This window comes from Myxine glutinosa, chromosome 9 (genome assembly GCF_964187855.1).
Source record: "Myxine glutinosa chromosome 9, kmMyxGlut1.1, whole genome shotgun sequence".
Classification (NCBI taxonomy): Eukaryota; Metazoa; Chordata; class Myxini; order Myxiniformes; family Myxinidae; genus Myxine; species Myxine glutinosa.
This window is the reverse complement of record NC_136269.1, coordinates 54,316,475-54,330,057: the sequence shown is the minus strand read 5'-3', so window position 1 is coordinate 54,330,057 and position 13,583 is coordinate 54,316,475. Positions and strand designations below refer to the sequence as shown.

The 13,583-nt window shown below is 42.9% G+C and overlaps 1 protein-coding gene across 4 annotated transcripts in view; it reads right to left on the bottom strand.

The window, feature by feature from the left end:
- LOC137435381 (TSC22 domain family protein 4) overlaps positions 1-13,583 on the bottom strand; it is a 117,775-nt gene that overhangs the window by 82,540 nt on the left and 21,652 nt on the right. Inside the window, exon 3 of one of the 4 annotated variants that reach the window (XR_010986049.2) lies at positions 8,623-8,674. The exons of the other annotated variants lie outside the window; for them this stretch is intronic. The gene's annotated coding sequence lies outside the window, so the exon portion shown is untranslated. The remainder of the gene's footprint in view (positions 1-8,622; positions 8,675-13,583) is intronic. 4 annotated transcript variants of the gene reach the window in all.

The following is a 13,583-nucleotide window of genomic DNA, read 5'->3' as shown; positions in this document are numbered from 1 at the left end:
AATAGAAGTTCAGAGAGCGACAATAATCATAGCATGCGGCATATGTACGTCTTTTAACATGGGGCTAAATGGAGAAAACTTGATTGCATTATTTGAGAGTCACCCCATATTTTTGGACCTTTATACTTTTAGTATGTTATAAAGGTACCTTGAGGGCAATCAATACTAATGAGATCGGTAGTGTTGCAGTTTTTTCCCCGTCAAATGCTAAATGGCTTGGACTAATAAGAGAGTTCGGGCTTGAGAACAGAGAGATATTGTTTCCTGGCTCTCCTGAGGGTGGACACACACTTGTTTCAGGCTTTGTGAAAGGAAATGAGATTTCCTTCTGTTGGATTTGCTTTCCAGGAGACGAAGGCAAGTTGTTTCTGGGCAACAGCCTCACCACAAGATTCCATGTACCATGGACGGGAGGAAGGGTATGACAACTGAAGACGAGATGGGATAAATCTGTGCATGAGAGAGAGCAATTTACTTTGGAAGAATTCCCAGGATGAGTTGATGTCAGAGGCGGTAGCGATGGGAGACCAGGCCAGATGATGGATGGCTGCTTGAAGACCGTGCCATTTGGCCTGAGTGAAATACCAGACTCGACGACGCTGAGGAGGCTCTCTGAGAATGGTCAGAGAGATGTCCACTTTAACAAGCACATGCTCAGATGAGCCGATTGGAGCAGAAGAAGAGCAGCAGACATTTTCAGGGAAGTTAGTCATAACTAAGTCCAGAAGAGAAGATGCTCCGTTGACTGAGATCCGGGTCGGGAAATTGACAGATTGTGTCAGTCCCAGTGAGTCGCAGAAGTCCTTTGCTGAGGAGCCATGGCTGGTGAGAGAGGTACCCACAACCAGCCAACTGGCATGGTGACAATTGAAATCACCACATATGAGGAAGAGAGAGTTGGGATGGGTAGATAGAAGTTGGTCCATATTATCAGACAGCGAGATGTAGATGGAGTCATCACTGTTTGCTGGACGGTGCAACACACATATGAACAAAAGGTGGGAGCGAAGGGGAAGCCGTAGCCAGAGGTATTCCTGGGGGTGAGGTGGAGAGAGGGCAGTGCAGGGCGAGTGGGGAAGAGAGTTTTTAATAAAGATAGCAACCCCACCTCCAGGACGAGGCTCAGCTCTATCATACCGGAGGAGGGAGTAACCTGGGAGAGATACCAAGGAATCAGAGACATCATGAAGGAGGAAAGTTTCTGTTAAGCAGATCACGTCTGGTTTGTCAGAAGCAACCTGTATGGAGAGATCAGTCAAGTTTGAGCGAAGGCCCCGGATGTTTGAGGTCCATACCGTTATTGAAGAGGAAGGGGGAGCATCGGATACAGAACAGGGGGGGGAGGGATGGGTAGGGTAAGATGTGGGAGAGAAGGAAGTGGTAGGGAGAGCTGTTGAAGGTGTGTCAGAGATTTCAGAATAGCTTGGAGAAAGGGAAGGATGGGGCGGACAAAAGGTTTGATGGTGATTGGGTGAGGCACAGTGAGGTGTTATTTGAGGAGGGGGAAGAGCGAGGCAGAAGGTTGGGGGAGATGAAGGTGAAAGTTGGAAGGGGGAAGAAGCGGGGAGGACGCTTTGAGAAGGAGGGGTGAGAGGGGAGTCTCGGAGGGGAGGAGCGAGGGGGAGTCTCGGAGGGGAGGAGCGAGGGGGAGTCTAGGAAGGGAGGAGCGAGGGGGAGTCTAAGAGGGGAGGAGCGAGGGGGAATCTCAGAAGGGAGGGGTGTGGGGGGAGTTTAGGAGGGAAGGGGCAAGGGGGGAGATTGGAAAGGGATGGGTGGTGGGAAGGATTTGGAGGGGAGGGGCAAGGGGGAAGATTTGAATGGGATGGGTGATGGGGAAGATTTGGAGCGGAGGGGCAAGGGGGTAGATTTGGAGGGGAGGGGTGATGGGGAAGTTTTGGAGGGGAGGGGTGATGGGGAAGATTTGGAGGGGGAGGGGTGAGATTGGATTTTAGAAAGTGTACGATTAATGGGAAACGAACATTTATTGCAAAATGAGTTTGTGACTTTCGAGTCAAAAATACGTTTGAGGACGCTGGAGGAGGGGTGGAGTGCAGGAGAGTTTCGGGAATGTAGAAAAGAGGAACTGTAAGAGATGGAATTTTTTTTTGGAATGAATAGATTTGGTGAGCAAGTCAAAAGCAACCTTTTATAGAAGAAGAAGAAGAAAAAGGTGTTATAATATACGACAGAATACAGTTCTTCAGGGGAAAGTTTAAACATTTTTAAATTGAGCAGTGAAAACTATCTGGGGAAATGGAAAATGGAAATGGGGGTGAAACACGTGATCGAAGAACGAACGAACAAATAAGAACAACGAATAAATGAATAAGAACAACGAATAAGAACAGAGAAGGAAATATTTTATTATTATTTTTTTTTTTTGAGTTGAGATTTTAAACAAGGAAGTATGGGGTGAAAAGACTGGGAAAAAACAGAATGAAAGTAATTGCAGCACAATCGACGGACTACTGAGAGAAAAACAAAGCCTCAAGGTAGGACACGGTCGACTACTAGGCCTCAAAATATGCGACACAAATTAACCGACGATTTTGTATACAGGTACGAAAAATTAACACCGAGAATCCTACTAAGGACACACTCTCGGTACACACACCAAAAGATAGATACAGTTTTGACAAAAACACAATTGTGAAAAATTACTTAACTTCGAAAGCGTGAGCGCATGGACAGCTTCGAAAAGACATGACCTCGCCGACAAAGATCTCGCGGGAATTCCAATTATTTCTCAATTCTCAATGTTCAACTTGTTTGACCAGTTTGTGATTTTGTCCAGGTCTGCAGAGAGTGAAGAGGCTGCTGCCTGCCGATCTCAGGGTTGAGATATGGAGCGGCAGAGAGTGGAGTCATCAGCAAAGATATAAAGAGGATTTTCCAGAGAGTCGGAGATCATTAATTAAGACCAGAAAAAAGTACGGAGCCCAGAACACTGCATTGAGGAACTCCATTCTGGACAGGAAGAGGAGATGAGAGGATTCCATTTAGAGCCACATGTTGACTATGACAGAGACGAAGTCCGCAAGCCATGAGTGTAGATTTTCAAGGATACCATAAGAGGAGAGTTTGGTGAGCAGAGCGGGGTGCCAGACCGTATCGAAGGCATGTGATATGTCAAGCGAGACAGCTATGATTTCCTGTTTGGCATTGAGGAGCTCCATCCATTGTTGAGACAGCAGAAGCAGCATGTCCAGAGTAGAATGACCTCGTCTGAATCCAAATTGATGATCAGAGATCAAGCCATTGGAGAGCGTTACGTATTACCTCCCCAAACCCCGGTTATGGTGCACCTCAGAGTCTGGAGCAGGAACACGGCAGAAGGATTTGTTATTTTGCGTTTTCTAATAAACCATGGTAAAACCACACCAATGCAATTGTAGAACAAAACAAGTAATTGTATTAAGAACTCTCACATACACAATAATAACACTAAAAAAAGTACAATGAAAATGTCACTTGCATCAAATAAACAATACATATGATGGTACCATAATTCCCCAATGCTCTCAAAGCAATGAACTCAGGATACGCCAAATGTGAGTGGGATGTATCATTCCCCAAAGTCCGTGCACGAATCTCCACGCAGGGTGAAGGTCGAGGTCATGCAGAACGGCAAATCAATAGGCAGGTATTGGCGCAACTGTGGATGAGGAGTTACGAGGTGAGAGGTCGATATGGGAATTGAGCCGATAGGTAAACCAAGGGCAATCAACACAATGAGGTTGATATGGAAATCCCAATGGCAAAACAAGATGCACCAAGCGGACAGCCTCTTCTTCTTCGAAGACAAAATGGCATAAAGATCCATAATGGAGGCGCTTGATTTCTCCAACGATGACTCACACTTGGTGATAAAACCTGAGATGCAGGTTTAGTTGCACTTGCAATGTATGACGATGTCACAAACAATCCCTTTCACGGGAAACCTCAACTCATTCGCGACCAACATATAAGTCTGCTCGCAGCCTCGACGCAATTCACGGCTCTCTCCTCCTCTCTCTGCCCATATCGGTCTCCCTTCTTCTGGTCTCTTTGCCGAGTTTTCCTTTTTCCTTCACAAACATTTATTTTTACCTTTTACTAAAGTCATCTCCATTTAACATAAAAATCTTAACAACAATATTACCTGAAACTAAAAATCTTGCAAGTATATAATAACAACAAAGGTGGAAGTGACGGATCTGTAACAAGAGCCATTGGTTTAATAACCTTAAACAAGGAAATGAGGTAATTTGGCCCATCATTGCCATGTTGCACTCCAGAGTTAATAATCTTATTGACGTTTTACTAAGGAAAGAATAAATAATCTGATCTTGATCAGGTGACCGTGACCGTGACCACACACACACACACACACACACACACTCTCTTTATAATAAGTTTCTAAACCCCGAGCCCAATCTTCCTGAAATTTGCTACTCCGCATTAATTCCACACGAGGAAGGTCAACCTCACAAATAAAAGCCTTCAATTCTTGATCAAATAGTCCTACAACGTAAGCACTCATTTATTGTGGCTCCACTCACTGTCATTGGCAGTTAAAAGTTGAAAGGGCCCAAATGTATGAATACTATCCTCAAAGATTTAGTTTCACATATTGAAAACTGTCAAAGGCAAAGCCACACAACTTCACATGACAATATGTTGTCATATAACACAATCAATTAAAACAAAGGCCAAACAAAACCTCCAAAAAGTGTCCTTTAAAAAGCCAGGTTGTGTACAACCACCAGCATATTCCAAAGCATACACAATACATGCTAGATGTTTTGCCTTTCCACAAAATTGTCAAACTTAACACTGTTCAATGTATCTCTGATATTTATAACGACAAAACAGGCAAATAAAATACTTGGATATTTATTTTCAAAATCAATATAGAAAGCACTGGGGGGGGGACAAAATGCTTTCAAGAACGAGAAACTATGCATCAGAGAGAACAGAGAATCAGTGTTACGCCACACCACACCCTTAGGATTGGGAGTTTTTTTTTTGTTTTTTTTTGTTACACTTCACAGTAGAAAACAGGCATAAAAGGTACAAATTTGCATAAAACAAACAAATCATCATGTATGTGCAAAATGAAGCATTCACCACAACAAATACGTGCACAAGGTTTGCCATTATTACACAGAGGGGGATTTGGGGGGGGGGGGGGGTGAATATCACCAACTGAAGTTAATTTCGTTATGGTAAAGAAGAGGATTCAAGGTGGTGAAAATGAATAAATACAAAATATAAATTTTCATACAATTTCACTTTTGATCAAATTGATCACACAATTGCCATCGCAAAGCTCATTGATCTCAGCACACGTCCCTCTATTATTCCTTAGGTCTGCGATTTATTGTTCTTCCGTCAGCAGTGTCTACGCTAACATGCCACTCGCTAAGATTTGGCACCACTTAATGCTGGAGAGGTCCTCCAGGAATATGCTTGGGGCCCACCATGTTTTTAGTGATGATCAATGATGCACTACAGTCTGATGAACTGCATACATTTAAATATGTAGATGATTTGACTATGGTTCAAACTTCAATGTCATCAATCACACCAGCCTTCAAATGTACAATTAGCAGCTATTAACATCTTGAAATGGTATCAATGCAATAATGAGATGAAACCCTGCAAAATGTATCAAAATGGATATTTCATTCATGCGAGATCCTCAAAATGAGACGATTGCGCGGATCGGAAACGATCAGTTCCAAAATGTATGCACGGCAAAAGTTTAGGGTGTTTCTATTAAAAATGATATAAAGTGGGAAGCTCGTGTGGAGAGCATTGAAAAACGTGCAAATAGTTAACTCCGCATGTTACGTCTTTTGAAACATTATGGTTTACCGCCCCAAGACTTGCTTACTATTTATAAAACTAATATTCGGTCTCTTACCAAATATGCAGCACCTGTCTGGATGGAGCACTTCCAAAACACCAAAACTTTCATAATTGAAGAAGTAAATTTTAAAAAAGAAAAAAAAAAACAGAAAAAAGAAAAAAAAGTGGTCCGCATAATATTGGGATTCAAATACTCAACTTACCAACAAGTTTTGTTTCAGTATTCACTTCCTAGTCTGGAAGAATGCAGAAAAATCATTTTGCATTGGATTCATGGGAGAAAACATTAAAAACCACAAATTAATTTGTAAAAAAAAATTTCCCATAAATTGCTGCACAAGGACCTTTAGGTAGACTACCAATATCCCAGAATTCCATTGTAAAACTAGAACAGCACTAAGTAGAGAGCATACCTCTGCCACGTTAACATACGCTACATCTCTGCCAAATATCGCCTGAATCCATACACAACGTTTTGAGATATCTTGTTCACAAACAAACAGACAAGGGTGAAAACATAACCTCCATCCACCTTTGGTAGTGGCGGTAACAAACCATTTGAAGAACAGTGCTTTACCTTATTTAGTTCATATTTTAAATTAAAAGTGGAGCCTGGTGTTGGCTTAGCTGTTAGGGTGCAGGCTTGGGATCCTAGGATCCTGAGTTTGAATCACGGTCGATCGCTGAATTAACGCCAGGGGATTGACTCAGCCTGTCATCCTTCCGAGGTCGGCAAATTGAGTACAAGCTTGCTGGGATGAATGATCCCGGTGTGTACCCCGTTTTAGAATAGTTACATCGTATCCCTGTGCATCGTAAGAGGCCACTAAGGGTTGGCGTTAGGAAGGGCATCCGGCCATAAAAACATTGCCTCAAACAAGGAACCATGATTGTCATGGGGCCCGCAAGGCTACCCCCCGGTCAAGCGGGGGGAAATGGCCTTAAAACAATCATTCATTCATTTTAAATTAAAAGTGGATTAACCGTTTAGAACTGCTATCTGAACAAACTATGATTAGTAGCATGTGCGTACGCATTTTTATTTAAATTTTATGGTTTAACCCTATTGACTTGTCATTTTTTTACCAATTCATAATTTATTTTTACAATGATCCACTTCTGCCTGTTTTATTCGCCTTTTTTAATGATGTAATCCACATTAAATTTGACATACTGTTGTGATATGTGGAATCGAATAAACCATTTATTAATGTTTTTTATCCTTTTAAGTGCTGACCATCAAGCAATCCAGGTCCTGACCAAAAATGTGTGTTGCTGTCCTTTGCCAGTCACCTACATACAAAAAAATAATAATTCAGAACGATTGCTTCAAAACTGTGGACCAACATCATCTGACAAACAGACGCTATAGACCAACATACGTGGCAAAAATACTTTCACCAAGTAACAAACAGATAGACGGAATGACAGACTGACCGACCGACAAACAGACAGACGAGGGTGAAAACATAACCTCTGTCCACCTTGGGAAATAAAGGTATCAGTAATAAATGTGATCATAAAAAAATGCATGACACGAATGAAGCAATTTTCAATACAGTCACTATATAATATTCACTATATTAATATTCACTATTCACAACACTATATTAATATTGTTGTGGTTTTGGAATAAAGGTTAATTCCCCCTCGTAGGTAGACGCACCACAACATGAAGCCTCGCGATAGTTCAGTTATTTCTTAGTGAATGTAAGCGTAGTCCTTTCCTGTGTTTAGTTTTGCGTTGAGTAGGCCAGTGAGCTTAGGTGTTCTTTTGGCGCTGAAATGCCACGCGGCAGGCCTGAACAAGTCTACCGAGGCTGAAGGGAGGCGCGGCAGGAGGAGTGGTCGGTAAGCACGAGCCGCCAATCAGGGCTCGAGGGGAGTGGCTAACCACGATGACCAGAGGCGGGGTTTGAAACATTCGAGTGAGACTCTGGGGCGGGGTGATAAAACCTAGAGTTAGTGCTGTTAGCTAGATTCAAAATCCCGTCTCGGAACCGTCTCGATAAATTTTCAATTTTCATAACGGGATCTCGGGTCGGCTCGGTTCCTGACAAAGTAATACATTAAACAACAAAAAATAATAATAATAAAAAATAAAAAATAAGGCTTCAAAAATAATGGAATTTCATTACAATATATAAACAACAATGAAAAAAATTCATTTCTGATGTTGAGTACTTAAATTCCGACTTAGCTTCCATTTACCGGGATGAAATAAAATACACCGCCTACATGCAGATGATCGGCCACCGATGGGACCGGGTTATCTCATTACAGTTTGTATTGTCGTGTAATTTCTTGCTCGGAATGTCAGAGAGAGGGAGAAAATGTTTCTGCCCAGGCATATTCGAGTCCCGGTTGGAGTTTCATTATCATTTTGTGAGTTGTGATCGGGCATGTCAAGCGTTCTCGTAGCTCGCGCGCGTACACGTACGACCGTTCGATATTCATGATAGTTCAATAGTTGCCGCGTCCTGCTGCTGCGCACATGTGCATGTTACTTTTTTTTAATAGTTCTGTTAAGCGGGCTATAATGACGCAGCGTTGCGTGCCTCAACTCAAATCGGAATGTACAATTTTTTGTTCAACCCGTTGATAGCCGTTCGGTGGACGGATCGAATATACCGACCCCTTATTCCAGAAATTGAAACTAATAACGTTAAATAACGCCTTTCATCGAATGTTCACGTGTTTTAACAATTGTCGACTGATAAGGCACCCAAGTTATCCGAGCCCATGCTTTGATCAACCCGACTGCGTTACCTGAATTCCTCGGAAGCCCCACCAGGACGACGGCAGACATTTTCAGAAGTTCCTGCCACACAACGAAATATTTTTTATTCATATTTACCTCAGCGCATTTCAGCGCACGGAATCCACGGCATCAGAGCAGGTGGGCGCTGATTCGCTCAGAGCGATCACGTGATGACGCTATGACGCTATGAACGATATGACGTTATGAAAAAAAAAAAAAAAAAAAAAAAAAAAAAAAAAAAAAAAAAAAAAAAAAAATCGCTCGCTTTGCGAAGGGGCTCACTCCCCCCCCCCCGTTCCCCTCCCCCGCCCGGCAATGCCAGGTACTTCTGCTAGTAAATTATAAAGCAGGCGGTGTAGTGATCACCCCCCCCCCCCCCACCCCCCACCCTCCTTATTTTGACTCTGTGACTAAAGTAAACGTAATCAACTTATCAGGCCTAAAGTGGAGATAAGATAACCAAAATACTTTCACATTCAAACCGTCAAACCAAACCCCGAAGGATTCTTACAATTTATAGATTTAGCGTTGCAATTAAAACATAAACGTTCATCAAAAACTCATTTCATAAAACTACATAATGTATTGTACTTGTATTAATACATTGTGTGTAGAATAATCCGTTATAAACATGTTTTTAATCTAAATAAACATCGTCCCTCCATTCACGGGGCCTCGAGCGAGTCCCTCGATATTAATGTGCAAAAGACCATAGCAACCACATTCCGTAACTCGTCTCCAAGGACGGACACGTGACCGCAGCGTAAAGCGGAGCGAGGCGGAGTGATACAGCGGAAGGATTCAACGGTTTAAATAAAGCCGCGACGCGGCGGATTTTCATTGGGACCTTCATCCTGATTTCGTTACCTCTGCCACCAAAGGTCGATGGAGATTATGTTTTCACTCCTGTCTGTTTGTCCGTTTGTTTGTGAACACAATATCTCAAAAAGTTGTGGACGGATTCGGACAAAATTTTGTGGAGATGCAGCGTGTGTGACAAGGACGACATGATTAGATGTTGGTGAAGATCCGGATTCGGAATTCGGATTCGTTTGCAGTGCATTGTTTGTTGACGAGGGGAAAATCCTGGAACAGTGAGTTTACTTTATCTATCATCGTTTGTGTCAGTTCAGCTGCACTTGTGAAAAATGATGCTTGTGCAGAAGCAGAGTAATGAAAGCAAGGCTCAATAAATGCCTCTATTATGGAAAATATCTGCAAGAAGTTGGAATTTTAACCGGGATTTTTTTACCGAGAAATTGCGTCAGTCAATTTATCTCGGGACCGTCCCGAGACCGTCTCGAAAGCCGAAACCGCTGGGATTTCGTCCCGGTCTCGGATCGGTTGACAGCCCTACCTAGAGTCCCTTTATATACAGAGTTGTGACATAGAGGGTCCGGAAAAATCTAGTCACGTGATTGCGTGGAGCCATTTTGTGTCCATCGCGGACAGGATCAGGATCGGACGCATATCGGTCAGCGTTTTAAAGTTCCCGCTGTACGCAGCATTCTCATTCGTGTTTGACATCGATTTTACGACAAAATGACAGGTTGTAGTGCCCGTGGGTGCACAAATAGAACTGAGAAGGGATTCAAGATGTATAGATTTCCATCAGATGCTAAAAGACGGAAAATCTGGGAGAACAGAGTCAGTCGTGTTGGATGGAAAGTAACTTCTTCGTCAGTTCTCTGCCAGGTCAGTGTGATGGTGGTAATGGTCCCATATGCGTATATTTGTGTGCTGCGAGTGAGACTGGCCTTTGCTTTGGCTTTACAGGCTTGTTATCCATTGCTCGTGGATTAATTAGCACTTGAAGGGGAAGGTGTAGTGGTTACCTTATTCATATGTCGCGGTTATCTTATTCACGTCGCGGTTAACTTATCCGCATGTGACGGTTACCAATACGATATGTTTGGTCTAACCCACCCACACGGGCTTTTGGTTGTGTGGTCGTGACGCACGCGCGGCTGTTGGAGCCACGCCCTCCGAAGAGGGTTCTTGGTTTTATATAAGCCGTTACGACTTCCGTTCGCGAGCAGTTGCCAGGTGATTGTTGCTGAAGGTGAAGAAGTTAACCAAGCTGCAGAGCTTACTGTACTGAAAGAGTATAAGCAAGGGTGTCTTGTTCATGTTTCAGAAAAAGTGATCAACATGTTGGTAACTGTGGAGGCCATGTTTCGTGGTGCACAGGATGCTTTCATGGCTGAAAAGAACGTCGCAACAATGTTTGTGGAGAGAGCAGAGCAGATAACGAGAGATGTTCACTTCCCAACGTGCCACAATCTGAAAGCCAAACTACTTACAAAATTCATCAACACACACCTACACATCTTTTGTAAGAAAAAGACACATCAACGCAGGCAACAAGCTGCACAAGCAAAGAAGGGGGGTGAACTTGGCAGCAAGAGCATGGCAATGAGACAATTGGCTGCAAAAGTTAAATCGATATTTCCATTGGACTTCAGTTGCAGGACTGCAATGTGCTGTACACCTACAAGCTAGCAACTTACGTGGATAATTGGACGAAATAATCATTTTGAAAATGTTATCATTAACATTTTCTCTAATATGTTATTTCAACAGGGAATAATACACATATCCAAGTTATTTTAAAGCTATGGACTAACATACATTTCAACATGATATTTCTGAGAGGGAATGATTGTAATATTGGTTGCAAATTAAATAAATGTACTGTATGAATATCTCGCAAAGGAGCTCTTTATGAATGACGAGAATTTGAGCATGTATAGTTGTACACTCTGTTTTGAGGTACATGAATCAAAACTTACAAATTGTTGTTTATATACATGTACCAATGCCCTCTGCTAAAGGCACTTTCCTGCCTGTGGTAGTTAGTACTCCAACAAGTGAATGACATTCTTTGTTTTTAACAAAATTATGTAATTTGCTATAAAAGTGGAAGGTTACAGGTTCACGGTTTGAGTATTAATCGTAAATGAGTTCAAAGCCTTTCACAATGGTCTCTGAGACCTTCGTAAAACAAATAATAAAATAAGTTTTATTTTTTGTACTTTCACATGGAAGATAGGATTATTGTCATTCAAAATTTTCAATGATGCTTCAGAAAGAATTTGCTAGAAACCAATTCATGCCAGTGATACAGTTGTATGCCACAACTGAGAAAGGGGGGTGGGAGGGCATGCATTGAATGTATGTATTTGTCTCTGTTGATTTGAATGTGTGAGGACATTAACTTGTGTTTGTGTGTGTGACTTTCAATTTATATGTGTGTGCATTAGCACATGCGTGTATGTGTGTGATTGTAAATATGTAGAGTGTGAGTGTGTGAGTGTGTGAGTGAGTGAGTGAGTGAGTGAATAAGTGAGTGAGTGAGTGAGAGAGAGGAGAGAGAGGAGAGAGAGAGAGAGAGAGAGGGGGGGGGGCGGGGGTAGGGGGGCTAATCTATTTTTGGTGGGATTAATATATGATCGGCAACATGCAGCAAAGTTTAGATTAATAATTTAAATATGAAAATTAAACAAACACAAATATATACCCACACACGATAAACAAGGTCAAACAACTGCAGAAATACAAAGATAACTCTTAACATTGTATTGTACATGTACATGTATAAGCAGGGAGGTGAGAGTTCGAGTCTCGCTCTCGCCTCCCTGAAATTAAAATGAGGCTGAAATAAGCAGCACGTGTACCTGTCTAGTTCATTCCTTCTTTGTCATGGTTCTAAATGTCTGTGACTGTTAAATCACAACCAGCTCTGTGATTTTCTTCTTTATCATATGGCTCTTAGTTGTCATAAATCTTCTATTTTGTCATCTTCACATAATTTGTTCATTATCAACATGGAAAAGACCATTCCCATCTCTCATACAGAGAGAACATAATGGAATACACGGTTCAATGCACTAGCGCCATACGGCGGCTCCGCACTGAATGGACTCAAAATGGCGTCAAATCGTTAGTTGTCGCTACTCTCTCTATAAAGGGACTCTAATAAAACCCTGCTCCGAACCCCCCCCGGACTAGAGATGAGTTGCGCGCGAGTTGAGAGAAGTCCTCAGTTGAGTTCCTGGTGAGTTGAGTTGGCAGTGCAGTTGAGAAAGAGAAGTTCTCGGTCAGAGTCGTGTGCAAGTTACAGTTCCCCGTGAGAGTGAGTTGGGTTGAGCTGGAGATCCCGAGTGGAGCTGCAGAACGAGCGAATTGAATTGCCTATTGCACACAAACTTTCCCCCTGCCCTGCGCTCTGCGCTGTATTAATCGCGCGCTCGAGAGGACGACCCGCGCCGGGCCACAGACGCACGATTTCCTCCTGCCTGCCTTCGCCTGTGTACGTGCCGCGAACATCGGAGAGCCACGCCGGGCGAGCTGCCCCGGAGCGACCGACGGCAAAGCGCGCGAACATTCTTTTCTTCTTCTCCCCATGTGCGTGAGTGGGCCCGTGTCTGGGGACAAGTAAGATTGATTAAGCTCTGCTCTGTGTCCCCTTTCCTCCTTCATTCTGAATCATTGTACATTGTAAATAAATTGTGTTCTTCCTCTGATTTGACCGTCCTGTCCCTTCCATAAATTGGCTTTGCATGGTACAAATAAAACCGCTCGAATCTGGTCCCATAAAAAGTAACAGCATGAGTTACGTGGTACGCATACCGCTCGGGCGTACTCGATTAAGCGTGGCTTGTGCGAGGTTCGGTCTCCGATTTTGTGGCAGCGTGGGTTAAAGGTACGTGCGAATTTGTCCCGATACCATTTTTCACGTTTGCCCGGAAGTGGCGATTCGGCCTCGCGGACCCGAAGACCCAGGGGGAAAAATGGGTTTAATCCCCCCTTTATAACGGGAACGGGCTTCGGGGGATCTGCAACAATATTTTCAAACTTTCAGCTGCATTTTGTTTTTACAAGTCACAAATATAATTATAGTAAAGTCATTCCGTTTGTACTTTGCAGCAATTTGGTACGGACTACAAACTTTCAACCTTCGACATGG